Genomic DNA, 9,707 nt, shown 5'->3' on the forward strand with positions numbered 1-9,707 from the left:
GAGGGCAGTGCCCAGGGGCCTACAGGCTAACTGTGCTTGCACTTGGTAGCATTTTTACTTTTCAGGGCACATCAGCATCTATTACTGTGATGCCACATCCCTTTGAAGCGGGATAGCTAAGAATTTAACAAGAAGAAAATACCTAAGACCATAACAGCAGACAGGGGGCAGGACCAAGACTAGAATCCTGGTCCTCTGACCTCCAGAGTGCCTCTTGAGCCAGGTGGTAGTCTCTGGAGATGTGAACAAAGTAGGGCAGGGAGGGCAGGAGTGTTTGCTGGAAGAGAGTTCCGAGGCCTATTTTGCAGGCGGTGAGGGAAGTGAATTGCCTGGAGGGAAGAGGCTGTTTTGTTTGAAGCTTCGGTCTGAGACACCGAAGGGAGGTGATAGGGTGAGCAGCTAGTTACAAAGAAAGGCAGAGAAAGGAAAGATGGGAGGGAAGGGTTATGTTGAAGAGGACTTCAGGGGCAAAGACATTTGCTACTGAAAGAGATAAGGGTGAAAGTTCTAGAACGAGACTCATGTGATGGACAGAGTCACACCTGCTCGAGAAGATAAGTCCTGATGATCACAGCCCAGTCAGACCGGGATGTTTTAAGCCTTTTGCTCACAAAACCTGGCATGGCACTAGGGCTCGTTCCCAGAGTGTGAAACTTCCAAAATATAAATGATTGTGTTTTTCTGTAACTTAAAACAATTTTTTTTGTTCCAAAAAGTCCAAATAAATGGCCTTTGCCCCTTGGTCCTTATTTTTGGTCGTCTGCTGTGGAGGGGCTCCAGAAGGGCTGCCTGTGTGTGACAGGGCACCGCCTGGCTGGCCCCAGTCCATCCCTGGGATCAGCTCTGCCTGGGCTTGGCCAAAGCCAGCCACCAGTTATTCAGGCTAAAGGATTCCCCCAAAGCCCAGAGCACTTGCTGCACCAGAGGCTATACAGATCAGCCTTAAGAAAAACAAAGCAGCCAACTATTCCAGAAACAAAAACTGAGAAAGGAGCAACCGCAACGAAACCATACATAAAATCATGTGGCCCAGTAACAGACCAGGTGCGCAGACTGGAAGAGACCGGACTGGTCTTGTCTACGACACAGAGCACACTCACTCACCTCTGTGGTGCAGTTTGGACCTGAGAGTTTCAAAACTCAAGCCCCAGGGAGGACCCAGGGGGCCGGCCCCTCAAAGGCAGTCACTTCCACAGGTGAAAAATTGCTCCTCCAAAAATTTCTGATTTCTCTGGAGAGTTTAATGAGATAATGACCTAGCAGAGTGTCAGCCTTAAAACAGATTTTTCTTCTCTTCACATCACAATTAGCTGCTGCTGCTGCTAAGTCACTTCAGTCGTGTCCGACTCTGTGTGACCCCATAGACGGCAGCCCACCAGGCTCCTCCGTCCCTGGGATTCTCCAGGAAAGAACACTGGAGTGGGTTAGCAGCAGGCTTTAAATGTCAGTGATCCAGGCCCAGGGAACACACTCGTGCAAACCCACCTCCACTAGCTTGGATCGAGGAGGAGAGGGGGAAGCAAAGCTCCTGATGTGGCTGGAGCCTAAGTGGGATGCTTGGCAGCTTGGGGAAGTGTCTGGCCTCTCCTGGTCAGACTGGACAAGAGTCCTTTAGCTGGGAATGACAGAAACCCTAAGGCAAACCAACTTAAACAAAAAAGAAATTTTTTGGCCCACGTTGCTGAGAAGTTCAGACCTCAGTCCATCTCTTACAACACTTTGCTCAGGGACCTGGAAGGTGCTGTGCCGTGATCCGTGCCCTTCCCCTCCAGCCTGAGGGGCTGGGGAGATGCAAACGCAGCCTAAGTCCGCCCACCTCCAGCCAGCAGCTGGGGAAGCCAGCCCGCAGCAGCAAGGTTCCCCGGGCAGAAGCCTGGAGATCACACTCCCTCCTCTGTGAAGTGACTCCCAGGGTCAGAGAAGAAAGGCCTGTTCTTCAAGCTGTCCTTCCAGAACATTCTCCCTCCTCAGGCATTCTCTTGTGCTCCCCTGAGGCAGCAGCTCATATCTGCCAAACAGCTGGCAGAGCCTGGGAGCAGTGTCTGGTGGCCGTGTTCAATCTCCAAAGGCAAGACTTTGGCTGAGTCTAGTGAGAAAAACCTGCGAGCAACCCAGGAGGGCCTTCTGAAGACCCCCGATTCAGAAACTTTCTGCACAACAGCACACAACCAAAAAAAAAAAAAAAATCACACCCTATTTTTCCAAAAGGAATTTAGAGTAATTTATTCCAGGCTTTTAACAGCAGGGTCTGAGTCTAGTGACATCTGACCACATAAATCCATCTGGGTTAAGTTCACCAGTGGGGTGCTTAACCCTTAGGCAATCTACTTAACATCTCTTGCATGCATGCTAGTCACTGCAGTCGTGTCCGACTCTTTGTGACCATGTGAACTGTAGCCCACTAGGCTCCTCTGTCCATGGGGTTCTCCAGGCAAGAATATTGGGGTGGGTTGTCGAGTCCTCCTCCAGGGGATCTTCCTGACCCAGGGATCGAACCCACATCTCTTGTGTCTCCTGTGCTGGTAGGTGGGCTCTTTAGCACTAGCGCTACCTGGGAAGCCCTAACCTCTCTTAGCCTCAGCCTCAGTTAATCATCTGTACAATGGGAGCATAATAACACTGCGTAGATTTTTAGAAGATTGAGTGATGCTATTACCCCAGTGACTGCTCCACAAAGAGTGCTCAATAAATTATGTTGCTGTCATTCGTGTTACTGAGTCAGGGCAGAAAAAGGAATGAGGACTGCTGTAACAGACACGGCGGATGCCCTCAGCCCACTTCCGAGTTCAGCGCAGCTGTGTGTGCAGCTGAGCCTTGCATGGCCCTCCCTACATCACTCCACATTGAAGCCTTAGTCAGCTTTCTCAGCTCACATGGGTCAGCCTGAAAGTGAAAGAGAGTGACGACCTCAGAGAAGCAAGCCACAACCAGTGTGGGGTGGGGGCCAGCCTCCTACGGTCCGCAGAAGCAATTCTGAACTACCTTCTACCTGGATTGAGCCCCTGGTGCTCCCAGCAATCACCACATCAATAAAGCACTTTCAACACCTTTTCCTCCTTCCACATCTCAGCCCCTCCCCTCTCACTCTTGCCTCCAAAATACATTAAATACACCTCCTGCACCAAGAACTCAGGTGCTGCTTTTGGAAGAACTCAAAGTAAGACAGCTGTGGAGCGAATGGAGTGGACTCAGATCCTGGGAGAACTGGGAAGCAAGGTTCTGGAGAGGTGCAGGAATCACGCATCCGCACTCAGAGAACACTGGGCCACCCCGGGGAACAAGGCAAAGTGAGAGGGCCTCAGGAAGAAGGGAATCCACCTCAGGAAAGCTTGACTTGAGACAGTATGGACAGGAAGGGGAATCCACTAAGAGGGAAGGATTACAAGATTAAGAAAGAAGGAAGGCGGGGAGGGGAGGAGGGAGGAAGGAGAGGAATGAAAAGAGGAGAAATATATAAAGTTAAGCATCACCTGTCTTAGCGTGTCCAGGATGCTATAACTAAGTACCATAGTCTGGGTTTCCCAGGTGGCTCAGTGGTAAAGAACCCACCTGCCAATGTAGGAGATGCAGGTTCAATCCCTAGGTTGGAATGATCCCCTGCAGAAGGAAATGGCAACCCACTCCAGTATTTTTGCCTGGGAAATCCCATGGACCAAGGAGCCTTGCAGGCTTCAGTTCATGGGGTTGCAAAAGACACAACTCAGCAACAAAACAACAACATAGTCTGCGTGGCTTGTAAATAACAGAAATTTATTTCTCACAGTTCTGGAGGCTAGAAGTGCAAGACCAAAGTGCCAGCAGATTTTGTGTCTGGTGAGAGCCCCCTTCCTGGTTCATAGACCACATCTTTCACTGTGTCCTCACGTGGCAGAAGGGGCTAGGGGTTCTCTGAATTCTCTTTAATAAGGACACTAATCCCATTCATGAGGACTTCACCCTCATGACCACCCTCATCAGGCAAAGGCCCCAGCTTTTAACACCATCACATGGCATTAGGATTTAACATATGAATGTGGGGGAGGGGGGACACAGACATTCAATCCACGGCATCACCTTATGATAGCTGACTGGAGGGACAATCAGACCAAATCAAAGGAGTCTCAACTGTTGAATATTTTCTGTGTAAAATGTCTTCTTACAAAAATAGGACTTAATATTGGCATTTCTTCCTTCCACAGAACTCTCACAGCCTCTTTGCTCCCAGACACTAGCTCACAGGGAATCATTTTTCATGGCTTTCACAGCCACATCCCACTCTGAGTAGTGAGCCTCTGAGGGCCGCTCACCTCGCTCAGTGCCTGGCTATAGCGTCTGGCACAATGCAGGCCTCCCGTTCCTGCTTGGTGACCAAAGAAATTGAGGCTCTCCTATATTAAGCCCATTATTTACATGTAAACCAATTCTGCAAAAAACCTGAAGACAGTCCTAGCCGTTAAATTAGAATTTTCATTAGAATTCTGGTCACTCTGAATTTGCTCGGCAAACTTCTTTTTGAGTTCAAAGATAGAGATCCAAACCAACTGTGAAAGACTGCTTTGAGGCAATGGACAGAAATCTGACTGTAGATTCTGTTTTAGATGATGACAAGGAATTCTTATTAATTTTCTTAGCTCTGATGATGGCAGAGCTAAGTTTTCTTATTCATTAGAGAGTTTTCTTATTCATTAGAAATAAGAAAGTTTTCTTATTCATTAGAGAGTCAAACTGAAGTAGTTTAAGGTGAAATACAGTGATACCTGGGATTTATTTTAAAATACTTCAGGAAGAAATATATCCTTTTATTTATTATGTGTATATATATATACATATGTAAGTGTAATATGTATATACATATACATGAAGTTAAATAAGCAAGATGTATCATAATATATTATCTACATACATATGTATGGTATGTATATATATACATATGAAGTTGAATAAATAAGATCAGCACAATGTTGTTCATTGTTAAAGCTGGGTGGTATGTACATAAGAGTTCATTTTACCAGGTCCTCTACTTTGGGGTAAAACTTCCAAAATAAATATTTGCAGGGGAAGGGTCACTCGGCCCAGCCCCCCCACTGCCTGGGCATCTGCATTCTTGGAAGGAAGGAGGTGATGTAGGGAGGAGGGAGAGTGAGGATGCCACATGAGGCTGAGCTGCATTTCACGTCACAGTTGATGTCACCACTTGGCAGATGTCCCAGGGCCTGGGGGGAATGGTAGACTGTCAGAGCAGGTGTGAAACACTGAACTAAAACAGACATTTAGCAAATCAAACAAGGAGAAAGTGGTTAAGAGCCAGCTGAAGAGGCTGGCAAGGCAAGTTCTGATGCTGGCTAAAAAAAAGAAAAAAGAGCAGAAATCAGAGCTGTGAGCTCTGCCCCCTCCTTGCTGGGCCCCAGGATGCCCGAGGAAGCCGTGAGCCTTCCTTCCCCTCCCCCAGGGAAATCATGGTCCTCCCTCTGTTCAGTTACTCCTCCATATTAAACATCCTATATAGAGAGAAGCCCTCAGCCCATTTGTGAAGGAAAACAGGATTCTTGTTTCTTTCCCAATTAAATTATCATTAAAAAAAAAATTTCACCTGGAGAAGGAAATGGCATCCCCCTCCAGTATCCTTGCCTGGGAAATCCCATGGACAGAGGAGCCTGGAGGGTTATAGTCCACGGAGTCGCAAAGAGTCAGACACAATTAAGTGTGGCTAAACCACCAGCACAGAGATTCAGACATTTTGGCACTTCATATAAGCCAACTGAGGGGTCACTGATGTAGAACGATCCAAGAAAGCTAATGAATAAACTCTTGTTCAAAACAAGCAAGTGAGTGAGTGAAAGTCGCTCAGTTGTGTCCGACTCTTTGCAACCCCATGGACTGTACAGTCTGTGGAATTCTCCAGGCCAGAATACTGGAGTGGGTAGCCCTTCCCTTCTCCAGGGGATCTTCCCAACCCAGGGATCAAACCCAGGTCTCCCACATTGCAGGTGGATTCTTTCCCAGTTGAGAAAAAACAAACAAACATAAAGATTCTTCATCCCAACCTTCAGAACCTTGTCCCTAGGGCTCTGCATCAGGTCACAGCCCAGGGAGGTTCATCACTTTTCCTTTGGATCTGTGCTCTGCCCCGGTGCGCTGCTCACCCCCCAGTACACACCCACACCTGCCATATAAGCTTCAGGAGATTCAGGGAGTGCAGAGCGGGGCAGGCCCTGTTTGGAAGGTGTTTCCTGACGTCCTTAGGCCGAAGCCAGGCCCTGGGTACTCAGGGCTGCCAAACCTCAGGCAGGGCCTTCCTGTTGAAGACCAGCATTTCATCCCAGGCAGAGGGCCTCCAGAAATATCACAGGTCAGAAAACCAATCGTGGGGACTTCTCTGGTGGCCTAGTAGCTAAGACTACACTCCCATTGCAGGGGGGCCTGGCTTCAATCCCTGGTCAGGGAACTAGACCCCACACGCCACAACTAAAGATCCCACATGCCACAACTATTATAAGACCTTGTGCAGTGAAATAAACAAAATAAACGGAAAGAAAGCCACTGCCAACAACAATTCTGAAGTTGCCTTGACAGCCCCACCCTTTTTTGGCCATAATTCTTGCAGGAACGCCAACCCTCACAGCTTCACCTCTTCTGTGTATAAAATGCATGTATTCGTCTGGGGAGGTCCAGCAGGTGCAGCATGAGGCATGGGAAGCAGAGACTCCGCCCTCCCGCCAGCCCCAGTCACAGAAAGAGGAGCCCCCTCCCTTCCTCACGTGAGCTTGGACCTTGGTCAGCACAAAATGTGGAACTGGCCTTCAAAACCCCCCAATTATTTGGAGATCCTGAAAAGAGCCCAGGAAACTCCCTCCACACTTCAGGAAGGAGGGATTGATGACCATCCTATCCTTGGGGTAGTATGGCAGAGTGTTTGTTATTTATCCCATGTATTAGAAAATGCTACCAAGGCCCAGGTGGCTCAGCGGTAAAAAACCCACCTGCCAAGCAGAAGACAGATTCGATCCCTGGGTTGGGAAGATCCCCTGGAGAAGGAAAGGCAACCCACTCCAATATTCTTGCCTGGGAAATCCCATGGATATTCTTGCCTGGGAAATCCCATGGACAGAGGAGGCTGGCAGGCTACAGTCCATGGAGTGGCAAAGAGTTGGACATGACTTAGCAACTAAATAACAACAACCAAGGCTTAGAGGTATCACAAGACTCCCATTTGAGGAGTAGAACCTGAGTCTTCAGACTCGCAACACCCAGGCTGGATATACATACAGTAGTCCCCCCAGCCCCTTATTCAGCAGTTTCCCAAGATTTCAATTACTTTCAGTCAACTGGGGTCTGAAAATACTGCATGGAAAATTCCAGAAATAATCCAAAAGTTTTAAATTGCTCACCATTCTGAGTAGTGGGATGAAATCTCTAGCCCAGGACATGAATCATCCCTTTGTCCGAAGTATCCTCTGATTAGTCTCTTAGTAGCCATCTCAGTTTTCAGCTCCACTGTCCAAGTATTTCAACGCTTGTGTTCAAGGAACCGTTGTTTTACTTAACTGTGGTCCCAAAGTGCAAGAGTAGTGATGCTGGCAATTCAGATATGCCAAAGAGAAGCCATACAGTGTTTCCTTCAGGTGAAAGTTCTAGACCTAACAAAGAAAGGGAAAAAATCATATGCTGAGGTTGCTAAGATCCGCAGGAAGAATGAATCTTCTACCCATGGAATAGTGAAGAAGGAAAAAGAAACATGTGCTAGTTTTGCTGGCATACCTCAAACTGCAAAAGGTATGGCCACAGTGAAAGGTCAGTGCTTAGATAAGATGGAAAAGGCATTAAATTTGTACAATAAGATATTAATATTTTGATAATGAGAGAGACCACATTCACATAACTTCTATTACACTATACTGTTAAAATTTTATTTATTATTATTAATCATTGGTGTTCATCTCTTACAGTGCCTAATTTATAAATTAAACTTTCCCATAGGTATGTATGGATGGGAAAAAAAGCATATACAGGGTCCTGTACTATCTGCGATTTCAGGCACCCACTCTGGACCTTGGAATGTATCTCCCTTACCCTGCCTTGCCTTGCCTTTCCTGTGCAGCTAAACCAGTGTGTTCAAACCATGTCACCAAGCATCGTTCTCAGTCTCTCAACTCTGCTTCCTTCAACATTGGCATCATTCTTAGATTGGTAACAAAGGCGACCACAAAAACGCCACACTTCTATATTCCTGTTTGGAGGATCCACCCAAAGAAAAGAACATCTCCTTCCTAATTGTTCTAACAGAAGTCCCAGGACCTACTGTCATTGGCCTGGCTTGGATCACGTGCCCCTTGCTGAGCTAATCACTGTGGCCCAGAAGATACAGTATTCTGATTGGTCAAATTTGAGTCATTCCAGAAACGGGGAAGAGGTCGATCTTAGTTGGCATGAGAGTGAGGAAGGGATAGTTCCCCCCACCCCCCACCAACGAGGGTTCTATTACCAAAAAGAGAAAGAGGAATGGACTTTAGGAAGATAGAAACAATAGATGATCTCCTCCAGGAATGCTCTGAGCATCTCTGTCCTGGCTTCTCTGATTCCTGACAGCCTTCCAGAGCCTTGTTCCAGTTAAGATTTCTTTCTGAGAAAGGGAAGAGGGGAGACTCACTTTGACCCCTTACTCTTTGTACAAAGATCTAAAACCATTTCCGACTGGCTCTTAACTTCAACTGTGGGCTGCGCTCTGTCATGTCCAACTCTTTATGGCCCCATGGACTATAGCCCACCAGGCTTCTCTGTCCATGGAATTTTCCAAGCAAGAATACTGGAGTGGGTTGCTAGTTCCTACTCCAGAGGATCTTCCCAACCTAGGGATCGAACCTGGATCTTGTCTTTTTACCACTAGTGCCACCTGGGAAGCCCCTTAACTTCAATTACACAGCATCAGATAAAAAATAGCCTTTGACCCCAGGCTTAGAAAAATGTGGAATGATTGTCTTTGGTGCTAAAAATTTCTCCTCATTAGAATGGGGAACATTTTGTTATTGGAGAAGACTCTTGAGAGTCCCTTGGACTGCAAGCAGATCCAACCAGTCCATTCTGAAGGAGATCAGCCCTGGGATTTCTTTGGAAGGAATGATGCTAAAGCTGAAACTCCAGTACTTTGGCCACCTCATGTGAAGAGTTGACTCATTGGAAAAGACTCTGATGCTGGGAGGGATTGGGGGCAGGAGGAGAAGGGGACGACAGAGGATGAGATGGCTGGATGGCATGACTGACTCGATGGACGTGAGTCTGAGTGAACTCCGGGAGTTGGTGATGGACAGGGAGGCCTGGCGTGCTGCGATTCATGGGGTCACAAAGAGTCGAACACGACTGAGCGACTGAACTGAACTGAACTGAACTATACTGAACTGAGCCTTGACATGAAGTGATCCAAGTTGTCATCCCTCTTGTTGGGGTTATTTTATTGGTCTCTCTGCTCTTTCTGGGGTCACTCTTTTCCACTGGGAAAATTGGTTCCTTTTTTCCTCCCTTATAATGGAACTCCTGCTGCTGACACTTTATATTATAAGGTATGGCAGTTCTGGGCACATTACAATAAGCATGATGATCAGTAATGATCTCGTATAGGGGAATAGCATCTTGACATCTGGAAAAGACCTTCACACACATTGTTATGTTTGATCCCCACAAAAACCAGGGTGAAGGAGTATAGTATTGTACTTATTTTCTTTAGGTACAGAAAT

Source organism: Bubalus kerabau, chromosome 8, assembly GCF_029407905.1.
Source record: "Bubalus kerabau isolate K-KA32 ecotype Philippines breed swamp buffalo chromosome 8, PCC_UOA_SB_1v2, whole genome shotgun sequence".
In the NCBI taxonomy this organism is placed as follows: domain Eukaryota; kingdom Metazoa; phylum Chordata; class Mammalia; order Artiodactyla; family Bovidae; genus Bubalus; species Bubalus kerabau.